We start from the raw sequence: 26,070 nt of genomic DNA, 5'->3' as shown, positions 1-26,070 counted from the left end.
TCAGTTCATGGAAGTATATACGAGCAAATCCAATATTCAGAAGGCGTCTGCAGAGAGCACAGCCTGGCACAAGCAATAAAATATAAAACAAAGCCCTGGCTGGTGTAGCTCAGTGGATTGAGTACCAGCCTGCGAACCAAGGGTCGCTGGTTCGATTCCCAGTATATAGAGCTGTCTCTAAAGAGCATGAATACAGCCAGCTCATTTTTAAATGATGACGCTGAAGGTCAGACAAGGTGACTGAACTACCCAAGGGCTGACCTTGATTTTCCTGGTCACTTCCTTTGTTCATTCTGCAAATGCACGGTCAGCCCGCCCACGTGCCGGGCAATGGCCGGGCTGGTTCCAGGGAACGTGGCGAAGCTGCTATGAGCTGCAGATCTGACTTCTGCTCGGACATGTACAGAAAAAGACACAGGGACCTCTGTCTGCCACCGTGGGAAAGCATCTGTCCACGGAGACTGCCTTCACCCTTAACGCACGCCTACGGCCAAACGCCATGGGGCCCTGATAGCGGCCAGAAGGCCTCTAACAGCCACGGGGCAGGCCATCGATTTCAGAAACCCCCAGCAACGTGCTCTGGGAAAGTCAAGGCTATGCCTCGCGTTCCGGGAACAGGCAGCACGCGGCACAGCAGCCATTTGGGAAACCAGGCTGTGTGTTCTGTGAAGATGGCCAGAAAGCCGGGCGACAGGTGGCCGTTGCCCTTGCCCTGGTACGTCGTTCCTCGGGCACTTGGCTCGCCCTTCGGCCCCCGAGCTGTGGGGACGGGAACGGGAATGAGGCAAAATGAGCGGCTAAAAGGAAGGCACACACGGCCTGCACTCGGAGACAGCGACCGGGGTCCAAAGGCGCGTTCGTGCACAAGAATTCTTGTTAAAATGCTGCCCCTGGCGGAACTGGGAATACCACGCAGTGAGAATTCAAAAGGAAGCCCCCCCGCACGCCCCAGTCAGAGATGCTGCTGCCCTCTGCACACCAGGAGCTCACGCACTACCCAGCCAGACCGCCACGCAGACAGCACATCGGGGCGCAGCGGGCGTTCAGCGCATCGCAACGCGTTAGCGGCACCGTCTTTACACACGTAGAAGAAATGAGGCTGAAAGAGAGCGCGCGACATTTCCACAGCCCACGGAACGCCTGTAGGGGGGAACAGAAGTCATTCCTTCACTTGTCCCCAGGTTCCTTTTTATTGATTTATTCTTATCCTCACCCGAGGATATGTTTTTGTTGGTTTGAAAGACAGAGGAAAGGAGAGAGAGACATCGATCAGTTATACCTCCAAATGCGCCCTGACCGGGGATCAAAACTGCACCCCAGGTAAGTGCCCTGACCGGGAATTGAACCTGCAACCTCTCGGTGTACGGGACAAGGCTGCAACCCACTGGGCGACCCAGCCAGCGCTCCTCTTGTTTTCTGTTGATTCCTTTTCTGCATGCCCATCAGTCTAGCTCCTTTGCAGGGTGGCCCACTGATGTGCAGACATCACCAGCATCTGTGAATGGGAGCAAATGATGGCATTTAAAAAAAAAACACGTGGATGGGAAAAATAAATTAAATACCCTGGGAATGAAAAAAAAAATCATTGAAATTTAAACATAGAAGCTAGCCCTGGCTGGTGTGGCTCAGTGGATTGATCACCAGCCTGTGAACCAAAGGGTCGCCGGTTCGATTCCCAGTCAGGGCACATGCCTGGGTTGCAGACCAGATCACCAGTTGGGGGCGCACAAGAGGCAACCAATTGATGTTTCTCTCCCTCTCTTTCTCCCTCCCTTGCCCTCTCTCTAGAAACAAATAAAATCTTTTTTAAAAATTAAAATAAATAAATAAATACAGAATCTAATCTGAACACAGTCAAGAAAAGAAATTGTGATTAGAAGATTGCATCAAGAAATTCATCCAAAATAGGGAGGCAAAGCATTAAAATTCAGTTTAAGCAAAAGAACATGGAGGGGTCCAACCCTTGTCATGCTGGAGTTCCAAATGAACAGAATGCAAATGAAGAAGTGGAGGGTCTTCCACAGCCCAGATCACTCCCGAGTCATCCCGGAAACCCTTCATTGCTCAACAAATGTCTTGAACTGAACACACGGGAACTTTGTTAAGTGTTGCGGTTCTGTGTTTCTCTGCTCCTTCTGAAATGACTCACCTCCATATGACTCCTTAGAATCTGCAAAGCTTTCTTCACGGGGGGTGGGGGGGGGATCTCACTTGATCCTCTGAGCAGCCTTGTGACATGGCTCTCGTGACACACCTCGCTCCCAAGAGGAAACTCCAGCTCACAGGGACATGCAGAAACTGTCCCTCAATCCCACAGATAGAGAAAGAATGGGCCAGGGTAGCTGCTATGGTTTTAAAATAGGCCCACAAATTCTTGGAGGTTTCTGCCTTCAAAAGGTAGAACCCAATTCCCCTTCTTACAACGGCATGATTTGCTCTACAGAAGCAGAATACAGGCAGAGTGGAGGTATCTGACTTTTAAGAGCAAGTCATAAGAGGCACTGTGGGTCTTGTTCTCTCTTGGGTCACTCATTGTGGGAGATGTCACCTGTCAGGTTTGCAGGCACTCAAGCTGCCCATTGGACAGGTCCATTGGGTGAGTGTGAGGCGTTCTGCTAAAAGCCAGAGAAGACCCGAGGCCACCTCTCCAAAGCCACATGATGGAGCCAACTTCAAGGCCCATCCTCCAGCCTCAGTGCAGGCTGAATTAAGGTGACTTCAGCCAGGGTTGACGTCTTCACTGCAGACCCGTGAGCCAGCCCTTGGGTCGGAACCACCCAGCTAAATTGCTCCCACATCCCTACCCCAGAACCATGAGGTGATAACTGTTTGTGTTTAGGTGCTAGGCAGTGATGTGTGGTGAAGCAATACATGACGAGTATATGAGGAAACAAACCCAGAGGTCTGGACGCCTCTTCTGTCCCCCCCCCCCCCCACTTATTTTCCTATCACTTCTTGTACAGAAATCAAAATATGTTGGCTCACCCAACCTACATTTCCCTAATTGTCAGCTCAGCCTTTGCCAATGAGTTCAGCTTCTTCTGGGCCTATTTACAGCAGTTCTGGCAGTCTTGAAACAAAGGTCTCTCCTCGTAGATTCTAAGGGCCATGAGAACAGCAAATAGACCAGCTCTAGTCCCCGTTGAATCCCCAGGGCCAAATTTAGTGTCCAGTAGGTAATCCATATTCGAGAAATGATTTTGGATGACTAAAAGGCCAAAACACATATGATACATCTAATCTACCCTTGGGACTTGAGTCTCAAACTTTTTGCGCAACCGAGGAGAAATAGATTCTGCAGCTAAGCAGGAGAGGGGGATTCTGTTGGACTTGTAATTTCTACTGATCCGAGCAGAGCTGAATATGTCATTGTTTTTCAGCTACATGCAAAAAACCCCTGGGCGAAATAAGTATATTTTTGTAATCAAAAGCGTCTCGTCCGGTTGTCCGTGAGTGCTTTTGCTTCCTGTCCCAGACCAGCTGAGCAGAGGTTGTGGGCAGCGGGCCTCAGACGGGAGCGGCCAGGCTAGCCGCTGACCTCATCCTGCCCTGGGCTGCAGACGGGGGTCAGGAGCGCTTGGTGGCAGACAGCGTTTTTCTGGGCAAGCTATTTGTTCCCACGTGAACAGTAAATCAGCATGTTGCATGGAGCTGCCACGGCTCTGGAGCCTGTGGGAAACGCCTAACCACCCAGGTTCTATTTCACAGCCAGGGGAAAAGAAAAGAATGGTGTGGGAGGGAAAACACAACTCAGGAAATGACCAGGAGACGGGGCTGACATAAGAAACGCGGGGAGCACGTCATGCAGCTACAGCCACGTAACTTTGATCAAAGACCAAACATTTTTATCGTCACCACGAAAATGGGATGCAATGTCACGTGGACCCGTCTAACCCACCCCTCACTTCCTTCTTCAGCATCTATCATATCAGGCAGCACCGCCCACTAGAACTTCCTGCCGTAATGGAAATGTCTTGCACGGCGGCCACGGGCCACATGTGGCTACTGAGCAGTGGGAACGTGGCCAGCATGACTCAGAACTGGATTTTTTACTTACCTTCATTTTCATTATTCACATATTATTAACTATTACATGAACTTTCATTTAAATTTAAAACTCCGCGTGTGGCTAGAAGCTGTCATGTTGGGCAACACGGAGCCAGAACCGTTTTCCATGGAGTCTGGAGTAATTTACATGAACATGGGCTGCAAAGTATTTATTGCATTTTGCCGAAGGCAGATAGCGAGAAAATCCAAACTCAAAAGTCTCAAGCTGTTTCTAAAAACCGCCAGGAAACCCCACTGTTCCACTCTCTGCTGGAGTTCCTCAGGATCAGCTCCCACTGGGAGAAGCGGGACAAGAAAGAGCGAAGAAGAAAGCCCCCCTGAGGCGTCCGACCACAGTTCCCGTCCAAGCCGAGGACGCTTTGATCCCTCTACCACGGGGACCGACGGCGCGAGCCTTCGGGGTGAGAGGCGGCAGCAGAAGAGAAGTCACGGTGAACCTGCAAAGGAGGTCGGGCTGGAATGCAGCAAAGCCCCCTGACAGTCCCTGAGTGGGGTGCCCAGCAAGTACGGGGGCTTTACACCACGGTTTCCCTCTGCTTTGCGGGCAGCGCCACTCTCTGCCCCCTGCCAGGGAGCAGCAGCCAGCCTCTGCCCCACCGCCCCCTCCCGTTACCTAGCAGCCTAATTCCTCACTGCTCCCCAACACCGATCTGACCATGGGGGGCCTGCAAACTCCGTGGGCGAGCTGATGTGCTCTCCGGGGTCTGCACCTAGCTCACTGACCGCGCACTGTCCAGGTGAGCCTGGGGGGGGGGGGGGCTGGGACATCGCCCTCTGCTGGCGGGACTGTGAACTGACACAGCCACCTGGGAAAATGGTCTAGGAACCTGCTAAGCGGAGCGCTCCTGCCCCCGGGTACCTACGGATCCAACAAAGACAGGCATGCGTTTTCACCAAAAGACACATATGTCAACGTCCATAGCAACCTCGTTCCGAGTACCCTACAACTGCAAATACCGGGGAGGGGGAAGGAGGCATCCCAGTATGCCAGGAATGATCTTTTCTTGGTCTGGGTGCTGACAAGACAGGTGTGCTCAGTTGTAAAAAGTCACCAACCTGCAGCCCTGGCCAAGTTGATTGATGCCATCCTGTACACCAAAAGATTGTGGGTTCGATTCCCAGTCAGGGCACATACCTAGGTGTGGGTTTGGTTTCTAGTCTGGGCGCCTATGGGATGCAACTGATCGATGCTTCTCTCTCACATTGATATTCCTCTCTTTCCCTCCCTCCTCCTCTAAAAATCAATGAATATATCCTCAGGTACGGCTTAAAGGGGAAAAAAGTCACCAAGCGCACACTGAAGATACATGCACATATGTTCTGTATGTGCTTCTCCACATTTTTTTTAAAACTCCTTCAAAAATACAGCTCAAAACTCACCACGTCCATGAACCATAAAAGTATCTTACAGTGATCTTTCATTTTGTTATTCTTGGGGGGGGGGGGAGCTCATATCACATCAGGCACATACGTTTTATTGTATCAGTCAGAATTTAAACACTGCCCTTTCGAAACCTCCCTCGGCGTTTGCCACAAAATATGTATTGCATAAACGCTGTTAAACCAAGCATGTCTCTTCTGCTATTGCTTAAAATTGCTCAAACGGCCAAGATAGGTATTATCTCATACTTTCTGCGACTTTTCCGACAGCTGAGTTCAGTTAAGCACACACTTCCTTGCACATATAAAAATGGAAAACATGGCAACAGAAGAGGCTCTGGAATGTTCCATCCACGCAGCTGTTGCTACATAACATCCTTGGTGTGACTTTCTCTTCATGGAATTCCCAGCCGCAATCCCACCCAAGGGGAATGAGGTCATCGCATTGCCATCCGCCCCTGCACGGGGCCGAGGGGTCAGGAAGAGTCCAGCAGAGGGGAAAAGATTCCGCCACGGTGCGGTGAGAGGCAGGGAAGCTGTCTCAGTGCGCCAGACCCAGAACTTCCCAGTGGCCGTGACTAAGCAGTGTGCGTACTCTCTCCCTCATATGCGATGGGAACAGGGGACTAGGCAAGTGCCACCATTGACTGGTCCTGGCACGGTGGCCGTCATTCTGTGACGCCCTCACGGGGACTGACCCGCAAGGGCTGTCGCTGACAAACACTGCCCGTTTCAATCACCTGGCGGGGACCTCGTGTCCTCGGCCACGTCTCACACATCTGCCCTCCTTCCAACCAAACGCTTCCACAGAGAGGCTGGCCTCTCAAAAGGTTCTCAGAATAACCTGCTGGCTCTGGTAGGCCCTGCAGAAAGAGGGGACAGTCACCTCCAAAGTGCAAAAACAAGAAAAAGACAGAAGGCGGGGGGGTGAGGGGGCCTCGGAATTTTCACCTCTGCTCTCCATAAACAGTTGCAAATAAGCTCCTCACTTTGTCTTACGGGAGAAGTTCAGGGCCACAGGGCGCAAGGGGTTGTCTGACGAATTTACAAACGCCCAGAGGGAGAAAACAGGACGTGAAGCAAGCGCCAACACAATGTGCAGACAATGTATTACAAAACTGTACCCCCGGGACCTATATAATTTTATTAAGCAGTGTCACCCCAATAAATTCAATTTGAAAAAAAGACTAGTCAAACTTCCACAGAACCACGAACGCGTAACACAAATACAGAATCCACGAAATCCAAGAGCCGGTCCGGCTTAAGGTGTTTATAGAGTCTTGTGTGTCAGGCTGACCTAGGACTTTGCACTGGGAAGCAGCGACAACTTTCTTCGCTCTTGGGTTGAAACAACCTTCCAGAAATAGTTACGTTGCTGCGTGGATGAGCCTCAGAAACAGCATGTTAAGGGGAAGACGCCAAACCCCAAAGCCACATGCTGTATGGGGCCATTTTGGTGAAATACTCAGGATCCGCAAATCCAGAGACAGAAAGCATCTTGGTGGGGGCCGGGGGCCAGGGACAGAGGGGAATGCTGAAAGCTACGGGTTTTCTTTCGGAGCATGGTGAAGATGTTCTGAAATTGGTAACACAGACAGTTGTACAACGTTTGACTAAAACCACTGAAATGGACATTTTAGAAGGATTCATTCTCTGGGAGGTGACTTATACCTCAGTTTTTAAGATGTCCATTCCCATCGCAGGTCCCCCCCCAAAAAAAATATTAGGTAAGAAAAAGAATGAGTGAGAATCTGATGCACAGACTTAGAAATTAGAAGGCAGGTCCTGTTCCCCGAGAGCTACGTCACATTACAAAATTCTCAACTAATGCGTGAACGTATGTATGTGGGGTTCTGGGAACTCCCTGGGTGTTATACAACAGACACCAGTTAGGGTCCGTTGGGTCACAAATAACAGAAATCCCTCCTCCAAGCCGCTGACACACTGGCGTGGGCAGGCAGTCAGGCTAACGGGAGACACGACAGATCAGGGCCAAAGAAAAGCCACATGACCGACGGTCTGGATTTTCCCTCCACGCCTCCGCTCTGCCCACTAGCCTGAGTTTCGTTTCCACAGCGAGGCTTCCCGATGGGTGTCAGCCCCTTAGGCTGCTTCCTCATTCAAGACTGAGAGCAAAGAATATGCCCTGGCAGGAAGCGGGGAGCGGTAAGGCTCCCCTTTCCCAGAAGCCCTTGCGTCCATCCCTTGGTGTGTCCCTGGGGACCAAGAGGGACGCAGCGAGCTCCAGCCGGGATCCAGCCCACCCACACATCCGACACAAAAACGGGGCGCCGCTCAATTCCTCAACAGCAAGTCAGGGTTTGGCCAAGCAGAGAAACGGGATCTCCGTCCTGGACAGACAAAGCCAAAGTGCCTGCTAGATCACGTACACACAACTGATTTAAAATGTGAAGAACCTGAAGTCCACGTGCAATATAAAATTTTACCATTTCTTGCCTCAAATTGTAGCTTCCTCCGTTTTTAAGGGCCGTGGAGAATGTTTGTATCCTGACTGCAGTGCCGGTAACAGGACTGTTTATAAATCGCTCGAAAGTCATAGAATTAGAGCCCGGTCTACAGATTTCAGGTAAAGGCTACACAGTAAAAAACTCTTTGACTTGGCAGACCAAGACTATTGCAACTACTCAGGTCTGCGGTGGTTACGGGAAGGCAGCCACCATATGTCGATGAATGGGAGCTGCTGTGTTCCAACAAAACTTTATTGATAAAAATAAGTAGTGGGCCAAAGTGGACCCATGAGCTGCATGTAGTTTCCTCCCTTGGTTTTGTTTTTCTTTGTAATTTAATTACAGTTGATATACCATAGCATATTAGTTTCAGGTGTACAACGTAGTGGTCAGACATTTATGTACCTTAGAAAGTGGTCACGACAATAAATCTACTAACCATATGTCACCATAGTTATTACAGTATGAGCTCTCTGTAGTTTGCAGACTCCTGAATGATACACTCGAAAAGGAATGAAGTTGACTGTATGTAATTTATATCTCAATATAAAAACTGGAAAGATAAAGTCGAAAAAATATACTCCAGAACAAACTGTAGTTCTTTTGACTTACTTGAAATGAGATTTTATCAAGAGAATAGAGGTATTTTATTGTTTGGAAGAAGGATTTGCTGATGGCAATTGTGCAACAGAGGAGCCAGAAGATTCACAGAAAGTTAAACAGGGAATTTTAAACTTGATTTTTGAAGATTACAGCTCCCCCTTGAATAACACTGGTTTGAATTGTGCAGGTCCACTTAGATGTGAAATGTTTTTCTTTTTCTTTCTTTCTTTCTTCCTTTTTAGAAAGAGGGGAAGGGAGGGAGACACACATCCATGTGCGGTTGCCTCTCCTGTGCCCCCAACTGGGGCCCTGGCCCGCAACCCAGCCATGTGCCCCGACCGGGAATCGAACCAGCAAGCTTTTGGTTCACAGGCTGGCACTCAATCCACTGAGCCACACCAGCCACGGCGAGGAATTTTTTCAATAAATACACATAGTACTGTAAATGTATTTTCTCTCCTTGCAATATTCTTCATCACATTTTCTTTTCTCAAGCTTACTTTATTGTAAGAACGCAGGATAGAACACATGGAGCACACAAAATACGTGTCGGTCAGCTTGATGTTCTTGGAGAGGTTTCCGGTCAACAGCAGCCTATTAGTCGTCAAGCTTCTGGGGGGTCAAAAGTCAGACGTGGGTTTTCGACTGTGCGTGGGGTCAGCACCCTTAACCCCCATGTTATTGACTCCCGAGAAAAATGCAATGAGAAGTGGGGTACCTTACGTCTGTCCTTGACAAAGTCACCTACAGCTGGCTGTGGCCCATGTCAATACTCTAGGACGGAGCTGTTCTGTGTTTGTTTGTTTTAGCAAGATGGTTTTCAGACCCAGCGTATTGCGCTCTTAGTTCTCTGTCGCTTGCTGGTTCTAGGACGAAGCAATCTTTGTCAGACAGAGACTGTAACAGCCAATCATGTCTTCTCTTCTCCTACGAATAGTGCAAGCAAGCCCTGGCCTGGTAGATCAGTTGGTTAGAGCATTGTCCCGATACAGAGAGCTTTCAGGCTCAATCTTCAGTCAGGCCACATACAAGAAGCAACCAGTGAATGCATAAATAAGTGGGACAACAAAACCATGTGCCCCCACCCCGTTCCTCTCTCTCTAAAAAGCAATAAAAAAGATTTTCATTTTAATAATGGCACAAACAAAGCATCTCTGAGGCTGTTAAGCCACCAACATTGAAATAGAAATCAAACTCTTGGGAATGAGAAAATGAACATTTTCAAGGAAAAAAGAAAAAAAAAATTTGAAGCAGTATAGCTCCAAATCAGCACTCATCAGCCAGCATTCAAACACCAAGTCTGGATGTAGGCAGCGTGACGTGGGTGTTACCGTACGTGTGGAAATGCAGGTTGTAGAAAAGAGACACCATCAGCCTCAAGCATCTGGATTTTGTCACATACATAAATAAGCAGAGTGTTCATCTGAGCTTTCAGCAGGAGAAGAGCGCTTTCCAATCAAAGGTAGCTAGTGTGCGGATCGGCGGAATTTTCCATTGAGAAGTTCCTTCCTGTGCACATTCATCCTCCGGGCGATGTGTACAAAGGGGCAGCTGTCACGGGAGGCCGGGCCCCAGAAAGACAAACAAGACGTGAGCTGCCCTGGAACAGCTGAGGGTCCAATTAGGAAGACTGACGTCTGCACAAATATTAAGAAAATGTGTTGTCAGTGCGTGAACAACGGCGGGCGATTGAATTTGTAAGAGGCGACAGAAAACGTGGAAGCAATGTCATTTCCCTTTGAAGCAATACCACTAAGAAAATAGGATCAAAAGAGTCACGCAAGCGGGAAAACATACACGATCCCCTTCCCCTTCTCCTAAGTCTTGTGCTACCACCAAGAATTTTTCTTTTACAGAATTTTTTCTTTTCACTCCCCCTTTTTTAAATCCTCACCTGAAGACATGCTGATTGATTTTAGAGAGAGGGCAGCTAGGGAGAGAGACAGAGTGATAATTATCAATGTGTGAGAGACACATCGATCAGTTGCCTCTCCCATGTGCCCCGCCCAGGAACCAAACCCACAACCCGGGCATGTGCCCTGAGAATCGAACCCACGACCTTCTGGTTGACAGGACGATGCTCCAACCAAGTGAGTTGCACCAGCCCGAGCCAGAGTTTTCTTTCTTAACAAATGCCAATCGAAGAGGATGTTTACTTCTTAATGCTGTTGTGTGTGTGTGCTGGTTTTGTTTTTACTAAATAACTTGAGGTTAATGTTACAAAGAGGGATTAGGAATAAAATAAATCTTAAACGAACCGTCCGAGTTCATTTCAGGAACAACCCTGGTCTTAGGAACCATCAGAACGTGTTTGAAGACAGAATGGTGATAATGACTGAAACCACCAGCAGATAAACTTGGGTGGAACACGTCCGACAAGGAAACACAAATATCCCCGGGACTCTGAGCTCCTACAGTTGGCTAGGCTCAGCGCGAGCCCACGCTGGGATGTGAGGTTCTCCAACCGTAAGGGTTCCTCAGAACGGCCACATGGGGTTGGTTCTTGGCTCAGTGCGGAGTCCCAGGCACGGTGCCCAGACTGTTTGGTTCGGGAGACTAACAGGGGGCCAGGAATCTATTCACTCATTCCGCAAACTTGATCGTACACCTACCATAGCCAGGACGGACCCGCCTGGGTATCCTAGGCTGCAGGTGACACGTGACCTGGGGGTCCCCAAACCTCACCACCACTGACTTTTCAGGGTCCCCTCTCAGAAGCCAAGCAGAATGTGGGCTGGACCGAAGTCTACCACAGACAGGGGAACACGTGATGCCTGCTGTCTGGTCCAGGTGTAATCACTCAATGAGCTGGCGAGCTCAGGTGGTTAGAGCATCGTCCCAATACATCAAGGTTGCAGGTTTGATCCCCGGCAGGACACATACAAGCGTCACGCAAGGAAACGCATGAATGGGTGGAACAACAAATCCATGTTTCTCTCTTCCTTCCTCTCTCTCTCTAAAATCAATAAATAAAACCTTTAAAAGAAGAGGGCGTGTTTGTCATTATATTTCATCAATTCTGTGGTTGCTTCTCCGTTAATTGTGCCACTAAGATGTTTATTTCCTTAGATGACAGTTGATCTTATTTATCGACCAAGTTTCCCCCATCAGCAGAATAACTATATGTCAGTGTTTCCTTTCTTTGAGAAACTGGATCTCACATCCAGCGTGAGGCACTGATAAGGCCCTGCTCCGTGGAATCAGCCTTGTGTCTTTGGACAAACGGAGGCATCACGCACCCAGATGCCTGGAGGGACACGGGCCTCCTCGGAAGTCCATAACCATCTTATCTGTTGAGAACACGCACGCAAAAAAACCTTCTGCAGCTAACCATTAACTGACCATGGCCTCTTCGATTTTGCAAGAACGGTCACTCTGTGTGTTTATTGCTTATCTCAGGGAAGGGGCACCAGTGCCTAACGAAGCCGGCTGAATGGGAGATGTGGCCACTGGGTCGTCCGGCAGGTGACAAATTACAGCCCGCCACCTGTTTTTGTAAAAAGGAGAAGCCCTGTTGGCACACAGACAAGCCTATTCATCTAGCTGTTGCCCATGGTCACTTGCCGGCGACAATAGCAGAGTTCAGTAGTTGCCACAGAGACCACATGACTCTCAAATATTTATAGTCCAGCCCTTTGCAGAAGAAGTCCGCCCACCCCTGATCTCGTCATGTGAGAGCACCACAGTTGGAACTCGGCCACAAAAGGTCCCCATGTGAAAACGCTACGTGTTGACAAAGAAGTCACACAAACCTAGACAAACAGGGAAGGAATTGCTATGCTGAAAGCAGTGCAGGGAACTGCTATGCCTCTAAGCAATGGAAGAAATCACAGAGGACCTATCTATAGATTCTACTATATTCCACTGAATGCTTTTTAATTTAAAATGAAAAGGAAACACGTGGCAAAAGAACGACAAAGGGGTTACTGTGCTCCATACCTAAAGAACTCTCCCAGATCAGTGGGAAAGCCAGTCAACAGTGCCCACGTGAAAAGGCATGGATGCCAATGGCCACTTTACAGATGGGGAAGTATGCAAAAGCCATGAAAAGATGCCCTACCAGCCATCAGACAAAGCGAAAGCATGAAGACGGACCATTTCAGACGGGCAAGAATTGAGTGAAATGTTGAGTAGTAGCAAGGCTTAGTAAAGATTCGGGGTTCTCTTGACTCCCCACCATGGAAGGGCATTTTGAATGGCCATCAGCAACTTCTATTAAAATTTCAAAGACACGTGACCTTTGACCCCAAAATGAAATTCTCAGTGGTCACCCTAGCAAAATACATGCACTGTTCATAAGGCTGTCCATCAAATAGACTTTGAAAAAGCTGAACTTTAGAAATGGTGCAGCGATTATGAAGAATGAAGCAGAAGTGAACGGATTAATGTTGAAAGCAATCCAAGACTGTCGTTACCCAAAGAAGCAATCAGGAAAGCAATATATACATGAAGACACCCCCAAGTTTTTTTTTTCATCAGCCCCAGCTGTCACTTGAGCGCTGGCCTGAAAACCAAAGGGTCGCCAGTTCAATTCCCAATCAGGGCACATGCCTGGGTTGCGGGCCAGGTCCCCAGTTGGGGGCGCACAAGACTGTTACGCATTGACATTTCTCTCCCTCTCTTTCTCCCTCCCTTCCCATCTCTGTAAAAGTAAACAAATAAAATCTAAAAATAAAAATCATATCTTCAAGTTACTATGGGTTGAATTGTGCACCCCCCCCTGAAAAAAGATATATCGAAATAGGGTCTTCACTGAGGTGACCAAGTTAAACTGAGGTCCCCAGGGTGGGCCCTGATCCAATATGACTGTGTGCTTATGAAAAGGGACACGTGGACACACGGACAGATGCGAGCAGAAGAAAGATGACGTGAACACACATGGGGAGAAGGAGGCCGTGTGACCAGTCATGCACCGATACGCCAAAGAAGGCCTCCAGGGAATGCACGCTGTTTTATAATGGAATATTTTTAATTTAGTGGTGTCTATGCTGCATGGGCCTGTGCGTATGTGTCCTTCCTGCACTGAAATTCTCAACCCCAGATTTGGGGAATGATACGTGTATTTTATTCTCTTTTTTAAGTATGTTTACTGATTTGAGAGAGAGAGAAACATCATTTGGTTGCCTCACATACACACGCCAACCTGGGACCAAACCCCTAACCTAGGTATGTGCCCTGACTGGGAATCGAACCCCCAATCTTTTAGTATACAGGACGACACTCTAACTAAAAGAGCCATCCAGCCAGGGCTTTTATTCTTTTTTATATTTTTCTGTATTTCCTAAAGTCTTACCAACAAGATTCTATTACTTCTATAGTCAAAGGTTTAATTTTTATTTTCCATTCTTTTTTTTTTTCTTTTTAGAAAAATTCTACAAGAAATCAAGTGGGAAACACGTACGGCCCAGACACTAAGATATTTTCAAAGAATTCCAAGTATCTGATCACTTGCAGAGAGAAAAATGAGCCATGATCGCGGGCTGACTTTATGGCTTGGAGGATGTTATGCTTGGCTTCTTAGCACACCTTCAATACAGTGCATTTATGACTAACCTGCATTTAACAGGTGTGCCATTACCGCGATGATGTTAAATATGCAATGCTCTTGAATGTATCAGATCCTGATGACCAGTGGTAGGGTCAGATTGCACCCCAATGTTGGAGAACCCTCCCTGAGGAAGGATTAAACATCCCCACCCAACTCTACTCAGGCGTGGCCAAGTGACTCGCTTCCCCAGCAAAGGTGAAGAACATGATGTTTCAGGGGATTCTTAGACATGCAGTGGTCATTTTTCTCCCATCTGCATCAACTTCAGTCCTTGGGTCACTAGAACATTAGCAGAGGCCCTGAGACACGTACAGGGGCATGAAGCCAGAGCAAGAAACACACTGAGCTGAACGGCCCTGGGCCTGTATGTTACTGCAGCATTACAGAGCCCCATACTCATTATTATGACCAGAATCCAGCACAGCTGCCGGGAGAGCCTCTGGAAGGAAGAGCGACCCTGCACGTATACGCTTGCAAAACATATTTCAGTGACTTGACCTACTGTTCTATTCTCCTGCTATTTTTACACACTGTAATTATTCTTCTTGATATTTCACTAACGTAGCAAAAGGTCCTGGTACTTTAGCGTGTGATTAACAAGCACGCTGGGGGGAATCTTGGCTGGATCAGGACTCGGAACATTCCCAGCACAGCTTGCACCGGGCCCTAAATCACACTGCCAGCGGCGTCATCCAGCACAGACAAGGCCATGTTTCCGTGATACATCACCCGGCCTGTGGTCCCCTCCAGCCCCAGTCCCACCTCCGCAGACCACACAAGCCGTGCTCAGTAATTTTTCCCGGATCGGTTTTCATCCCACTTCTAAGCCCGAGGCCAGACGGAGTTGGTGCCTCGTGGAAGCAACCTTAAATCATTTCAACAAATTCAGGCGCAGCTGGGGAAGTGTGCTTGCGGGGCGGGGCGGGTAACTGCCCATGTGCCTCACTGGGGACAGGCAAGTGTGGAGAGATGGCCCCTCACATCAAGGCGAAGGAAGAGCATGTCTCCATGTGAATTGATGACAACTGTCTTCAGTGACCTCGTGCCGGAAAGGAATACAGGAAAGAGCGAAATGACTTTCAAAAAACTAGATTGAAATCATTGTCATCCAGAGCCAAAGAGCTTCTCGTCAGCTCAAGTACCTTACAATGGAGCAAAGCGTACCACAGGTACATACACACGGGTGCACACACCAGCTACAGTGAAGCAAAGCACACAGGCACACACACATGGGTACACACACCAGCTACAATGGAGCAAAGCGCACACACAGGTACACACACATGGGTGCACACACCAGCTACAGTGAAGCAAAGCACACAGGTACGCACACGGGTGCACACACCAGCTACAATGGAGCAAAGCGCACACACAGGTACACACACATGGGTGCACACACCACCTACAGTGAAACAAAGCGCACACACAGGCACACACACATGGGTGCACACACCAGCTACAGTGAAGCAAAGCACACAGGTACGCACACAGGTGCACACACCAGCTACAATGGAGCAAAGCGTACACACAGGTACACACACGGGTGCACACACCAGCTACCGTGAAACAAAGCGCACACACAGGCACACACACATGGGTGCACACACCAGCTACCGTGAAGCAAAGCACACAGGTACACACACCACCACGTGGTAGAGGGAGCTCTCTGGGGTCTCTTTTGTAAGGGAACTCACTAATCCCATTCATGGGGGCTCCACCCTCAGGACCTAATCACCTCCCAGAGACATCACCTCCTGATACCATCACCTTGGGGTAGAGGTTTCAATGTAAGAATTGGGGGGACACACACACACACACATTCCATCTACCACACTCCTAGAAGAGCTTAACGCGGCCACCAGAGTCAAACTGCACTAGCGGCAGCCACCCTAGAGGAAAGACCCCACCCACAATTCCTAAAAGGCAACACATGGTTTAGAAATGACAAAGAACATGTATGAATGACCCACGGTCACGGACAACAGAGTGGGGACTGACTGTGGGAGTGGGGGGGCAGAGGAGGGCAAAGGGGGAAAATGGGGACAACTGTAATAGAATACCAACAAAAATGCCTTAAAAAAGGAAATGATCGCTCTGTCGCACTTGGAAAGCGGTTTTAACCGTATATGGTTTAGTGAGAGGACACAATGGAATATTTTTTAAATTGTTATTCATAAATTCATTTATATTAGTATTTGGTGTGTTTTATATTACTATAGGTTTTGCATTTTAGGACTAGTCTAAGGGTAGTTGTGATGTTGGAATAAATAGTATAGAGAGGCCGCAGCTAGGTGTCTGTCACTTAGTGATATCCACTAAACCGGACGTACTTTTCTTCCAGTTCAATATCTAGACTTTGGACAGATCAATGAGAAGTGGGACATGGAAGAGCTGCCCCATATTTGCATGTCTGTGAACAAGCTGTTCATTGCAACCCCCAAAGGCTGTCAAGTTTTACATTTAAGTGTTCCCAGCCTTGGTCGGGTAGTACAGTGGTTAGAGCATTGTCCCACTACACCAAGGTTGCGGGTTTGATCCCCGGTCACGGCACATACAAGAATTAACCAGTGAATGCACCAGTGAGTGGAACGGCAAATCAATATCTATTTCTTTAAATAATGTATTAAAAATCAATTTTTTAAGTATGTCCATCACTGGCCCAACCAAACCACACAGGACTCCGCAACTACTTAACCCGTTACTTCTGCTGCAGCGAAATTACCTTTATACACCAGCGCCAGGAGGAAAACTAACAATACCAGCTAAAACCCAACTTAAACACAGTCACGGTGGCCCGAGTCACGGACTGCAGAGCTCAGGGAGCCAAAATTATTGCCGGCTTCCCTCCACACTGGAAACAAAGAACGAAACAGGTCATGAATCAAACTCTCATTTAGAAATTTCCTGGGATTACACTTCCGTTTATGATCTTTTTATGACGGAAGTATTTCTAAGCCGTCCTCCTCGGTTAAAAAAATCATGTGTCTTATTTGTGTACAATCGCGGCTGATGGGTCCAATTCCCCAGCCTCCACCCCCAAAACACATCTGCACCTGTCGTTGTTTTTATTTTACTGTGACCCTGCACAGCTTTTACAATTCAGGAAATCAATGACCTGGAAATCAATCCTTCTAAATTACATCATGTCAGGTTCACGAGTAACAAAAGGTTTTCATTGGGGGAGAAGGGGAGTTTGCGACTTCCCCAGCCCTGTGGGAAAACGCCTTTGACTTTTCCAGCAGCGCGGGCCCCACCCCCACCCACACCCCACCCACCGCCCTCTTCCGCCCTTCACCCCAGGCACGCCTGTCCTGGCCTTGCTGTTCCGCAGGCGCACTGTGTGGGAGGCACGACGTATCTCCAGGTTCTCTTTGCCTCCGCGAGACGGGCGACGACCTCCGAGCGTGTCCCCGGGGGGCTTTGACACAGGTAAGGACAGGTAAGGACCCACACGTGGGTGGCCAAACTCATGGTTTAAGCTTTTTCTTCTCCTTTATTTAAAAAACAAAAAATCAATGTGCTACCAACACTTTCCTATTTAGCAGCTGAATCATCTCCAGAAAGGTAAATTACACACTTACAAATATTCTCTTGCTCTGCCCAAATCAATGAGGCTAAAAGACACGGAGGTAGTTCATTTAAAAATTATAAATAAAACCCCGACATGTCTCAGGCAGGGTTCCGCAAACGAACGACACCCGCGGGCCTAAGAAGACACGGCCTGTTTTTAGAAATACGTAAAGCTTTACTGGCCCACGGTGACACCCATTTGTTTACTAGAGTCTGTGGCTCCCAGGACTAAGACAGGAAGTGCCACAGAGATGCCCCTGTCTCGCACAAAGCCTAGAACAGTCACGATGTGGCGCTTTCTAGAAAATGTTTGGCCATCCCTGCTCTATAGCAGTGTTGCCTGACAGACGTCACGCAGGCTGCATATGTCATTCTAATAAGTAGCCATATTAAAAATTAAAAAGAGTAGGTGATAAAAAGAAACAAGTTCATTTTAATAATATAGTTCAGCCCAATATATGTCAAGTAGCATCATTTTGACATGTGATCCATATTTAAGGTACTAACGAGAAAGTTCCCCTTTTTTCTTCTCCCTACTAAGTCCTGGAAGCCTTACGGAACAGCTCAGCCCCGTCCCAGTTCCGGGGCTGGAGAGCCGCTGGTGAGTACTGGCCACCACGCCGGCCCCGGAAGGTCTGAAGGGCAGGGAAAGTGAGTGGTGACCAAGTTCTCAGGGATCGTCCTTGTGACTCCAGCTCCCAGCCCCTGGCACACGCAGGCCACGGGCGGGAGGCCACAGCTCCGCAGACACCCAGCAGGTTCCCCAGCCTGGGTTGGCCTAGGCCCCAGCCTTCGCCTTCTTTCTGGACAGCCTGCGCACTTGATCTTAGATCCTTCTATCCGGCCCACCAGAACGCTCACCCCAAAACAGGAAGCGCCAAATGCACCCGAAAAACCAGAGCCTACCCAGTGCTTGGTCGCTCGGTGCCAGGGAGCATCAGGAACTCAGGGTACCAAGTTGTCCGGGGGGGCTGCTGGGTGGAAAAGCTCGTCTCTCTCACGCGGTGAATGGAAATGGACCGCAGGGCCGAGGACTGCCCTTCCGAGCCACCTCCAAGCGACACCACATTCATTCCAGAATTCCCCAGCCAGACGAAACCAAATCATCGTGCAGGCACCTCAGGTCACTGAACTGTCCACTTAACAATGGTGACAACGGTCAATTTGGGGATACACAGCTTACCACGATAAAAATTTAAAATAGAGCCCTGGCTGGGCAGCTTCGTCGGTTAAAGCCTCACCCTGACGCGCCGAAATTGTGGGTTCGATCTCCAGTCAGGGCACCTACTGGAGGCATTCAATGGGTGTGTGCATGAGTGGAACAGCAGATCAATGTTTCTCCATATATATTTCTCTCTCTGTCTCTCCCTCTCTCCCCCCCACTTCCTGTCTCTCTGTGAAACCAATACATTAAAACAATTTAAATAATAGAAATATAAAAATGAAATAAAACCAAATAGCTATACAATGTCATCCACAACCCCGTGCAGGCGGCAGGTCTCGTTCCTGCGTGCCTGGCACCTACCAGACACCAGCTCAGATTGTCCTCCATGACCTCAAATTCCAGAAATTGTTTCCCCACTACACACGTTTTGCTGGTCATACAGGCCATTGGGTCCTATCTCTGAACGGGGCTATAAGTTAAATAAACTGTTAAAACACCGGCTTCTCTGGACTATTCGCATCAAGATGTAGTTCTTGCCCTGGCTGCTGTGGCTCAGTGGATGGAGCGTCGGCCTGCGAGCCAAGTGTCGCCGGTTCGATTCCCAGTCAGGGCACACGCCTGGGTTGCACATCAGGTCCCCAGTTGGGGGCGCACGTGAGAGGCAACCACACAGCTATGTCTCTCTCCCTCTCTTTCTCTTTTCCCCTCTCTCTAAAAATAAATAAACAAATAAATAATAATAATAATAAAAAAGATGTAGTTCTTGTGCCCCAAGATGAAGACACACAGAAGTCCATTTCGCTATTACCGTAATAGCAGGTTATATCTTCACGTTCTGTGACCACACTCCAAGTCCCCCTTCTTTGTTGACAGCCGTCAACGATTTCTGTGCCCAGGAACCCGCAGTTACTATTTTCACACGCAATCACATTCTCCGAAGAGGATTTTTTTTCTCTACCAGCAGACCAGTCATTGATGAGCAGGTGTATTTTGACGTGTTTGCAGATGAAACGTTCCTTATCAGATTTTACTCATGTCCAAGCCGCCATGTTGGTTGGCTCAGAAGACAGGTTTCAGGTCTGCGATTTGTTCCTGGGGGGGGGGGGGGCATCTTGATGACATCTACACACACATTTGTCATAGGCCTGGAGGATGATGGGTGGTCCAGGAGAAGGAGGGCGTTGCTGAGCGGAGACTTCATGAAAATGACAAGGCATGACGTGGTGGTCTAGAGAGCGACATCCTTTCACAGAGTCTTAAGAATGGGGTACATCACAGAGCAGGGAACAGGGCCATAGACTCTAGGCTGGAGAATGTGTCCCGAATTAAGGGGCTCAGGTCATACCCTGAAGGGAAACAGAGCACACTAGATTTTAAGCAAGGGGGGCATGCAGTGGGCCACCGAACAGCCAAAAAAATATATATGCTTAAGTCCTAACTCCTGGCATGTCAGAACGTGACCTTATTTGAAATAAGGGTTCTTGCGGGTATCATTAAAGTAAGCATCTCCACATGAGCTCAACCCAGACTTAGGTGTCCTTTTAAGAGAGAGGGAGATTTAAGACAGAGAGCATGAAGAGGCCAGGGAACGACTGAGGCAGGGATTGGAGAGGCACGTCTACAAGCCAAGGATGGCTGGCAGCCACCAGAAGGAAAGGCAGGGTGTGGGGCAAACTCTCCCCAGGGCTTTCAAAGGGACCAACCCTGCAGACAACGCGGACCTCAGATTTGTGGCCCCCATGACTGCTATTGCAAACCTCTCCCCGCTCCCCCATTCCCCACTTGGTGGTTTCAGCAACCCTAAGATACTAACACAGATTCCTACGATCAGGTTTGCATTTCAGAAACATTATTCTGGCTCCTGTCAGGGAAAAATGGCTTGAACCGTAAGAGTGAAGCTGGGCCCCCGAGACGGCCGGGAACAGGGTGTTGATGTAGGCTCAGGGTCGTCATTGCCAAGTTCAGACATGAAGGACCTTCTCCCCACTGACCTGCCTCAGACAAGGTCACCTGCGCAGGGAAGGGGCCGGCAGAGAGCCGTGGACTGGCACCTCGGGACTGCGGGGCGGCAGAGAGCTGACGGGGGATGCACAGAACTGCTGGCTCACGCGGGGGCCCCGCTGGGACTGAAGAAAGAGCATGATCCCTAGCAACGCACTCCCTCAGCTGTGCAACTTTCCTTCCCAGCCATGGGCAGCTTGGACGGGGACCAGCAGTGGCAGATGGCAGTGCCGATTCAAGACCGGGCTTCCGCCAAGAGCAAGGACAGAACATTTCAGTGTGTCTCCAGCGGGAGCTCGGGGCGGATGGCCTTCAATACATTCTCTACTGTCAACACTGGCTACAAAAACATACTTCCTGATGGACAAATACCTTGTGGGGTGGTCACAGGCTCTGCTGGCATTAAGAATGCATGAGCTATAGTGACGGCAGAAAGGAATGTCACCGAAGGGTGAGTGACGGATGCAAGACCCCCCCAGGACACATGCAGTGTGAATCCATTAATACGAACTTCTGTCTAAGGGGGCAGATGTGAAGGAAAACTATAGAGGAAAGCAAAATAGATGACTCCCCCAAAAGCCAAAACAGCGATCCGTTCTAGTGGGGAGAGGTGGATGGTGGTCAGGGGTACAACATTCTTCTTCTTCACTTGGGGGGATTACTGCTTGCTCCTTTTCGGCTATTCATTAAAATGTGTTTATCTTGAATGCATTTTTATGTCCGCTAATCACATGTCATAAGAAAAGATGAAAGGAAAGGAGGGAAATGATCTGTGGCTCTAGTAGCATTCGATCATTTTCATTCTCTGCAAAAGAGAGGTTAGGATTATAATAAACCAGGAAATTTTCTCAGTGGCAAGTATTAGCAACCCATTTGGCACAAAAAAAAGGGGGGGGGGCGCACACACATTGGTTCATATAACTGAATAGTTCATGCATGGCCTTCAGGCTTGGCTGGATCCAGGTGCTCAAATGCTACATAATGGCATCTGTCTCTCTGCATTCCTTGGCCCTGTGCTTCTCAGTGCTTCCATGCTGTCTTTGGTCTCAGGGACTGATAAAGATGGATTTCATCATCACTAAGTTTACATGCCACCAGCTTAGCAACCCCAGCAAGCAAATAAACAAACAAACCTCTCGGTCAGTAATTCTAGCAAAAGTCCACATCTGGCTGTCTCTGGATCATATGGGTCACAGACTCTTTCCTAACCAGTCACTGTAGCCAAAGCCTGGTCCCCAAGCCTCCGTCTGGAGCTCTGTATCACAGGGCCTGCAAATGATAGCCAGGTATTCCCTAAAGAAAATGTCACTTGGCCCTGGCCGGGCAGCTCAGTTGGTTAGAGCATCATCTCGATATGCCAAAGCTGTGGGTTCAGTCCCTGATCAGGGCACTTGCAAGAATCAACCAATGAACACATCAATAAATGGAACAACAAACTGATGTTTCTCTCTCTCTCTCTCAATAAATAAATAAAGTGTACTTGTTTTAACCAAAAGACAGGGGGCAAACACAGGGGCAGACAGAAGCCACCAAAGTCCAACACAGATTATTTCCACACTTCCTTGAGCTATCACCAAGCAGGAGTTTCATTTCCTATATTTCAAACACCTCCCTTCCCATCCAGCCCTCTCTCAAATAAAGACCAAAGTCAAACAAAATCCACAAAATCCACAAAAAAGACCCAGAAACTTGGAACGAAGCAAGAGGACTCAGAGAATGCGTGAAGGATCCCATTCTCCCAACCCCTGGCCTCTCAGGGATTACCTAGGCGTGTCGGTCAGCCAGGACTCATCAGTGTTGGACTTACTGGCCACAGGCTCCTGCTGGCCTGGTTCAGGAGATCAAAAGCTGACATTGTACTTGGCAGGACAAGGAATGAAGCCAGACCGACCCAACTTCCTCAGACCTGGCCCACAAACTGCTGTCCCACAGCCTCAGGGGACAAACAGCAAGGTGTGCTCCCTTAAGGCCCGGGAGTGTCCAAGACAGCAGGGATTCTCCCTCCCCACCCCAGACAAAGGACAAACTCTGCCTACAGGAACCAAGCCAGCCCCAGCCCGAGCTCTAAGATAATCACAAGCAAGAATGTCTCCTTAATGGTGTTTGTGGTTCACTGAGTCCTCCAGGCGTGTGTTGACACCATCAAGCCTGGGCTTCCCTACGGAGCTGTGCAGTTAAAAGCATCCTGAGGTTGCACCCCGCCCCCCTCTTTCCAGCCACCCTATGTGTGGGTCAAATGTTAATAAAGGCCATTAAACGGAAGCTCCCAGATTTTCGCCTCTGGACATCTCCTTCCTAAGACTGGCTGCAGAAAATCCACACTATCAGATCATACACAGCCTGGCTATTGCCCCCGCTCCGCCCCCAATACAGTGACCAAAAAGAAAAAGGGGAAAAAAAAAAAACCCTCTCTTTTTAATCACTACCAGTGATCATTTCCCAACAGAAGGTTTTGTGGCTTCTCAGTCACGGAAGATCCATGAGGAGTCACGTTAACTTCTTGAAAACACCCCCCCCCCATTATGGCCCTAGCGAACCTCGGGCTCCCTCCCAGGTGCCACGTGCTATGGGAAGCTCTGGGGACAGGGACAGGGACCTTAACGAGACAGCATTCCTGCTAAGAAGAGATCACTCAGGAAAAAGTCGCTCCCAGCAGCTTTCTCAGATGACCCTCCGGTTGTAAGGAAGGTGGAAGTAATCTCTTTTAAAAAGCTCTCATCTCCCAGAAAAGGAGAATCCGGAATGCCATTAGCAGTTAACATCTGCCCTGGAGGTCCCTCCCCTCCCCCGCCCACTTCTGCCCCCAGCTGGCACATCCCAGGGGCGAGGGGCACCCCAGCCCCAGCCCGCCCACCCCACACAGCTGTAAAGACTTCCTCCCCCACCCTGCTCCCTCCGTTTTAAGGACTGAGCTCCCCCCCACCCCACCCCCCGCGCGCCGCCTCCCATCCCCACCAATTCATATGTTGAAATCCTAACTCGCTGTACCTGGGCGTGAAACAGTGTCTTTAAAGTGGTGATTTAATTAAAATGCAGTCATTTGGGTGGATGCTCCTGCAACAGGACTGATGAGGACACGGACGAGCACTCGGGGACGACCACGTGAGGACCCCGCCGGGCCCGCGGCCGGGGAGAGAGGCCTGCGGAGCTGCCCTGCGCACACCTGGGTCTGCACTGCCAGCCCCCGGGGCTGACTCAACCCATTTCTCTGCTTGAAGCCACCTGGTCTGCGCTACTCGCACGTGACAGCGCAGCAGCTAAGACAGGCCCCAGCCACCACGCCACTGTCAAAATGCAGAGACACCCCCCCCCCCCAAGAACGCTCCTGTGTCTCAGTGGCCCCTGTTGACAGCCGGGGCAGCTGGAACGCAGGAGACTTCTGCGCCGTAGCCCGAAATGGACGGCGAAGTTAAAACCTGAAGGTGTGCAGAAGCACCTCCAACTCCACCCAGCCCCACCCCTGGCAGACTTACAAACAAACGCCCCCAAATCCGGGTCCCCAGGCCCTTTCAAGGCACTGCTGAGCCAGGGCGCGGGGGCTGGACCAGCCTTGCCGGGATGGGGACGGACTACCAACGAGGCGTTTGCCAAGTGTCCCCTGTGTCGGGCCGGTTTTAAGTTCTGTGAGCGCAGAAGGCCCTTTCCAGGCCTTAAATACCTCCCAGGGGCGACGGGAGAGGAGAAAATAGCCCACAGAGCCCACGCAGCAGGGCAAGAACCGCTGGCGCAGCTGGCGGTGGGTACTGCGCGTGGGCTGGCCCGGCGGGGAGCTGGTGCCCGGGTTTGGGGCTGAGCGCTGGGGGTTGGGGCGCAGAAGGAGCGTCGTGAGCTCCCGCTTAGGAAAGGGACTTGGAGACCAGCGCGGGGAGGGCCTGCGCGCCCGGATTCCAGATCCCTAGGGGCGCGGGGCAGGGGGGCTGCAGACCCCCGGGGCCACCCAGCCTGCACCTCCAACCCACGCCCTCCCGGTGCACGGACCGCGGACAAGTGGTTGATTTTACTTTTTTTGTTTTTAACTTTTTAAGCACTACTTCCTGTTATGTTGGAGCAAGGCTGGGCCGTTGCGTTATTAAGCAATTTTCTTCCTGAGTTCAGCAGGAAGGGGGGCTGCGTTTCCACCAGGCCGGGACCCGCTGAACTCGGCCCCCACCCCCCGCCCCGACTTTAAATCTCATCGCTCCCGAAGCCCTCCGTGCATCCCGAAACAGCACATCGAATGTGTGTGAACATCGTCGGCTCCAGCTAAAAAGGAAGCTGTAAATTTATACAGTCTGGCTAAAAAAAAACAGGCAATTGCATCTCCAGGAGTCTCCGGAACGGGGTTGGGCGGAGCCCCAAACCCCCAGAGCTTAGCCGCCCTCCCCCCTTCTCCCTCCCCCCCCAACGACTTTCCTCCTCCAGCTACCACCCCCTCCCTCTCCCCCTCCCCCCGCCCTTCTTATGCATCTCCCATCCCCCTCCTTCCTCCCAGGCCTCCACCTCCCCTCCCCCCTCTCTCAGCCCCCGTCCCCGTCCTCTTGCCTCCCCCATCCCCCTACTTCCTCCGTGCCCTCCCCCCTCCCACCCCACCCCTCCCCCTCCGCCTTCCCGCCGCAGCCACAGGCTCCCTCCCCCTCCTTCCCGCTCCCCACCCCTCCCCCAGCCCGGGCCCAGCTCGCCCAGGCCCTCTCGGCGGGGGCGGGGGTGACGCCCGCAAAGGTCAAGGGTCCCCCTGGCCCCGGGGGCGGGGGAGGGGCGGCGGCCAAACCTGTTCTTTGTTAAGAGGTCACCGCCAGCGCCCAGCTCCGCGGGGAAGGACTACCGACGACCTTGGAAGAGCCGCGCACCGGCCGCAGCGCCCGCCCTCTCCACGTGCTGCGCCCCCTGTTCCTCGCGGGACCCTCGGCCGGGCTCCGAGGACGCTGAGAAACGCGAGAGGGGCGGCGGAGCCGGCGGGAGGGCCGGGGGTAGGGCACGTGGGGGGCAGGGCTAGGAGGGGTGTGCCCGGAGGGAGGGGAGCTAGGGGACAATGGGGCCCACACTTTGAGGGCCCTCGGTCCTGTCCTGAAGGCGGGATCACGAAGGTTTCTCTGACTGTCTGCCCCCACCCCCACCCCCAGAGTTAAAACCTCTAAGCCCACGCGCGCGGCTGGCCACGGTAACTGTTGTGCGCCGCTGGGCATGGGGTGCCCCCCAAATGAAACCTCCGAAGGCCCTGCTGTTGTGACGCAAAGGTATGGAGATGCTCGGGGTTTCTCGTTAAGCCACCTGGTGAAATCGTCACTTTG

The 26,070-nt window shown here is 50.4% G+C and overlaps 1 long non-coding RNA gene across 1 annotated transcript in view; it reads right to left on the bottom strand.

Moving 5' to 3' along the window:
* The window catches only part of LOC149991900 (uncharacterized), a 91,825-nt gene extending 66,094 nt beyond the window's left edge, over positions 1-25,731 (bottom strand). Inside the window, exon 1 of the long non-coding RNA XR_016508609.1 lies at positions 25,551-25,731. This is a non-coding gene — a long non-coding RNA (uncharacterized LOC149991900). The remainder of the gene's footprint in view (positions 1-25,550) is intronic.
* Positions 25,732-26,070: the final 339 nt, after the last annotated feature.

Source organism: Furipterus horrens, unplaced genomic scaffold (assembly GCF_987537825.1).
Source record: "Furipterus horrens unplaced genomic scaffold, mFurHor1.1.pri manual_scaffold_17, whole genome shotgun sequence".
In the NCBI taxonomy this organism is placed as follows: domain Eukaryota; kingdom Metazoa; phylum Chordata; class Mammalia; order Chiroptera; family Furipteridae; genus Furipterus; species Furipterus horrens.
Note: the sequence above shows the minus strand (reverse complement) of the source record. Positions and strands in the feature narration are given on the sequence as shown.